Source organism: Octopus sinensis, linkage group LG14 (genome assembly GCF_006345805.1).
Source record: "Octopus sinensis linkage group LG14, ASM634580v1, whole genome shotgun sequence".
Taxonomy (NCBI): Eukaryota; Metazoa; Mollusca; class Cephalopoda; order Octopoda; family Octopodidae; genus Octopus; species Octopus sinensis.
The window spans coordinates 51,777,285-51,782,284 of record NC_043010.1 but is presented as its reverse complement, the minus strand read 5'-3'; the positions used below and the strand labels follow the sequence as shown (position 1 = coordinate 51,782,284).

Genomic DNA, 5,000 nt, shown 5'->3' with positions numbered 1-5,000 from the left:
ACACACACACCACACACTCACACACACACCACACACTCACACGCACACACACACTCACACACACACGCACACACATATGGTGTAAAATTCTAAACAAACCCAAATCCTTATCCCAAATCCAAGTAAATAATTAAATCTGTTAATGTCTCCTCTGTTATCTAAACGAGTTGTTCATAAGATTATAAGTTTTGTGGGTGCTAACTTTAGTATGCTGTCAAACACTAACTCTAACCCCCAAACCTAATCCTAACCCTAACCCCAAACCCCAAACCCTAACCCTGAGCCCTAATCCCTAACCCAGATCAGGTCATTTCACAGCTGCAGATTACAGTTACTGCGGTAGACTGCACACTAAAGCAGCACCATTTTTTTGTTTGTTTGTTATTTTGTCTAATTGAGTTAATCTTTAGTGATGAAATATTTACACTACATTTCAGTAAGTCTGATCTCTTCTCATCATCAGATGTCTTATTTCTGTTCCTGGATGTGTAAAGATGAAGTATTGTTAAAAAAAATTAGGGTTTATGGCTCCTTCCAGATTATCTATCTCAACTTTACCCCTTCAGCATTCAGATTACTCTGTTAAATATAATGCTTATTGATTCACATTGTTTTGATTTAATCATGCATTATCTAATTATCTAACAGCTTCGAGTTTTTGATGGTGTGATTGTTTTAGTTTTAGAAGAACATTGTAGAGTTGGTGTGAGAGACTAGATCCAGCCAGCTTAAACATAAAACAGATAGAATAAAGGAAATATACTTTCGTTTATCTTTGATCTTACAATATTTACATCTTCACTAAGGTGGTGAGCTGGCAGAAATGTTAGCACGTTGGGCGAAATGCTTAGCGGTATTTTGTCTGCCGCTATGTTCTGAGTTCAAATTCCACCGAGGTTGACTTTGCCTTTCATCCTTTCGAGGTCGATTAATTAAGTACCAGTTGCGTACTGGGGTCGATCTAATCGACTGGCCCCCTTCCCCAAAATTTCAGGCCTTGTACTAGAGTAGAAAAGAATATTTATATCTTCACTAAGGTGGCAAGATGGCAGAGTTGTTAGCATACCGGGCGAAATGCTTAGCGGTATTTCGCCTGCCGCTACGTTCTGAGATCAAATTCCACTGAGGTTAACTTTGCCTCTCATCCTTTTGGGGTCGATTAAATAATTACCAGTTACGCACTGGGGTTGATATAATCGACTTAATTCGTTTGTCTGTCCTTGTTTGTCCCCTCTGTGTGTAGCCAATTGTGGGCAGTAAAGAAATAAGAAACGTTAGCTTAGTGGTATTTTGTCTGACTATACGTTCTGATTTCAAATTCTGCTGAGGTCGACTTTGCCTTTCATCCTTTCGAGGTTGATTAATTAAGTACTAGTTGGGTACTGGAGTCGATCTGATCGATTGGCCCCCTCCCCCAAAATTTCAGGCCTTGTGCCTAGAGTAGAAAAGAATATTTATATATTCACTAAATTTTGATCAGTTTGACATTGTCATCATCAGAGTCATCTCCCAGCATGGGCTCACTGAGCTGTTGCCTAAGGGCTCTACAGTCTCCAGGGCATTGTCCTGCCTTAGGGACCCACAAGGCTATTCAGATAGCCTGGTATTCATCAGGTGTTTTATTCCTGAAATGCATATCTAGTACCAGGCTAGATTTGAACCTAAAACCTTTATTTCTAAACTCAGTGTAATTACATTTTTATCCACTCAGCCACTGATGCTTCTCCTGTAAATGCATCAGTATGCTTTGTGATTTACTTGTTTCAGTCATTGGACTGTGGCCATGCTGGGGCACCACCTTTCTTTTACTTGTTTCAGTCATTTGACTGCAGCCATGCTGGAGCACCACCTTTAGTCGAGCAAATCGACCCCAGGACTTATTCTTTGTGAGCCTAGTACTTATTCTATCGGACTCTTTTGCCGAACTGCTAAGTTATGGGGACATAAACACACCAGCATCAGTTGTCAAGCAATGTTGGAGGGACAAATACACATACACACACATGTACACACATACACACATACATACATACATACAACAGGCTTCTTTCAGTTTCTTATTTCTTTCTTTATTGCCCACAAGGGGCTAAACATAGAGGGAACAAACAAGGCTTCTTTCAGTTTCTGTCTACCAAATCCACTCACAAGGCTTTGGTCGACCCAAGGCTACAGTAGAAGACACTGGCCCAAGGTGTCACACAGTGGGACTGAACCCGGAACCATGTGGTTGTTAAACAAGCTACTTACCACAGCCACTCCTGCGCTTATGCCTTGAAGGTTTTTATATAAATATCTTTTATCTTTTGCATATTTCAGTCATTAGACCACAGCCATGCTGGGGCACTGCCTTGAAGAATTTTAGACAAACAAATCAACAAATTTAATTCTTAAATTATGCTTATTTTAACACTATACAAAATATACATATCATGAATATAAATATTAAATTAATATAAATGAATTTGTAAGATTGCAACAAATTATTTTGAGACCTTGTCTAATGAAATTCACATGGTTTGCATAAATATTATACTGTAATATAAAAAACATTTACATTCATATTAATTCTAATATTCATGAAATGTATTGGGTTGTCTGGAAAGTTTGTGCCAATTTTTAAAGGAAAGAAAAAGGTCAATAAATACTTGCCATTACATTTTTAATCAACCAAATATGAACCATTTTGTTGCACAATGCGTCTCCATTTTTCCATTAACTTGAAAATACCCACTTCCTAGAAATGAGGTGGTTTCAAGGCAAAGAATTCATCAAGGTATCTTTTTACATCATCAAAGGAATTGAAATTTTTACCATTAAGACTATTCTGCAGAGACCTGAATAAGTGGAAATCTGAAGGAGCAATATCTGGTGAATATGGAGTGTGGGGTAACACATCCCAGCCGAGCTGCAGCAATTTTTGTCTGGTTCCCATAGCATCAAGTGCCGAAAATGAACTTTCTTATCTTCCATTTTAAAGGGTTACAGAATTAACTCAGGTTATAGGAACATAAACCTTCTTCCATGAAAAGATAGCTTAAACTGTGCTCTAAATGGAGGTGTAGTCAAATCCTATTTTATGGACTCAACCATAAAATAAGTTGAAAGGTAAGCTGCTATAAATCGGCATGAACTTTCTGGACAACCCAATATATTATATATAGTGTTGAAACAAATGCAAAAAGAATTAAATTGTTATACCATAAATTCCACTCCTTGACTTACTGCATTATACTCTGCAACTAATTTACTTGACTAGAATTGCAGTTTATATGGATAGTTTTCTATCAAATGAATATATACTCTGATAGCCAGTATTCATGGAAGTGCTTACTGAGGAGCCATCTCAGATTTTTGAATCCCTTTTTCTCATATGTGTAGTGGAGGCACATAACTTAGTGGTTAAGGTACTGGACTCATGATTGTAAGATTATTGTTTCAATTCCTGGGCTGGGCACTTCATTTCATGTTGCTCTAGTCCACTCACCTGGCAAAAATGAGTAATCTTGTGATGGACTCGCGTCCAGGTGTGCAATTTATTACATCATAGAAACCATGATTCCAGAAGGAAGCTTTACCATTTTTTTTTTATGTGTGGTGTGTGTGTGTGTGTGTGAATCAAATTCCTTACGAATTTGTGGTTTCTTGTAAGAAACCCCAGTTATTATTCCATTGTAAATCATTATTATTTCTTATCTATTTCTTACAATCTCTTCATCCCACCCCCACCAACTATGTATGCAAGTGTGGGTGGGGTTCTTCAATTATTTACTTCAATTCAAGGGTAAAACTTCATCTACCTTGTCACATTATTTCATCACTCAAAAGGCTTCTATTTCAAGCTGTACTACATCATAACTATACTTATTCTCTAAGTATTTTGTTTAGGTTCTTGTTAATATACATAATTATTTATATATTCATTTTGCTTCTTTCCTTGATCATGTAAATGGTTTGCATGTGTGTGTATGTGTGTGGTGATAGATATGTGCATCTGTGTGTATATATATATATATATATACACACACATATACATGTAAACATTTCCTCTTTTCCATTTTTGTGTGTGAATGTATTTGTGTGTGTATATATACATACATACATACCTACTTTTGTGTGTGTGTATATCAGCCGTCATGCTTGATCGCTAAATCCACAAGTATTTTTATTCTCTCTCTCTTTATTTTCTCTTATTCCTTTCCGTTGAAGAGTGTAGGCTCGAAACGTAAAAAACTTTCTCACCTGCTTGTTGTTTTCATACACCTGTCTTCATCTTTTGTTTTTCTATTAATTTCAACTATATATATACATATATATAAACAAGTATATTTATCAAGTTGGATAATGTATGTATAATGTATGTGTAATGATGCAGGTGAGAGGAGAGCTTGTAAGAACTTATAAATAAACTTTCCATACTGCGCGTGCACAGACGTACACACACACACACACACACACACATACACACACACACACACACACACACACACACACACACACACACACACACACACACATTAGCTAATCTTGAGTTACGGAAAATGTTTTAGCTAAGAGAATCTCTCTTCTGCTTCACTTTCCTTAATCACTTCTGATCCCTCGGTATCTTTATTTAATAATTTATTTACGTGTGAAGGCACATGGCTCAGTGGTTAGAGCATCAAGCTTACGATCGAGAGGTTGTGAGTTTGATTCCCGTGCTGGGCTGCGTGTTGTGTTCTTGAGCAAGACACTTTATTTCACGTTGCTCCAGTTAACTCAGCTGTAGAAATGAGTTGCGATGTCACTGGTGCCAAGCTGTATCGGCCTTTGCCTTTCCCTTGGATAAAACTGGTGGCGTGGAGAGGCGAGGTTGGTATGCTTGGGTGACTGCTGGACTTCCATAAACAACCTTGCCCAGACGTGTGCCTCAGAGGGTAACTTTCTAGGTGCAATCCCTAATTCATTCATGTCCAAAGGGGTTCTCATTACATGTGAATTTATTCATTTAATTGTTCAATTCT

General features: G+C 37.5%; 1 protein-coding gene and 1 long non-coding RNA gene across 5 annotated transcripts in view; one reads left to right on the top strand and one right to left on the bottom strand.

Annotated features, from left to right (window-relative positions):
• The window catches only part of LOC115218782 (dTDP-glucose 4,6-dehydratase), a 138,397-nt gene that overhangs the window by 44,531 nt on the left and 88,866 nt on the right, over positions 1–5,000 (top strand). The gene's annotated exons all lie outside the window — the stretch shown is intronic.
• Positions 1–5,000, bottom strand: part of LOC118766007 — a 22,943-nt gene that overhangs the window by 4,114 nt on the left and 13,829 nt on the right. The gene's annotated exons all lie outside the window — the stretch shown is intronic.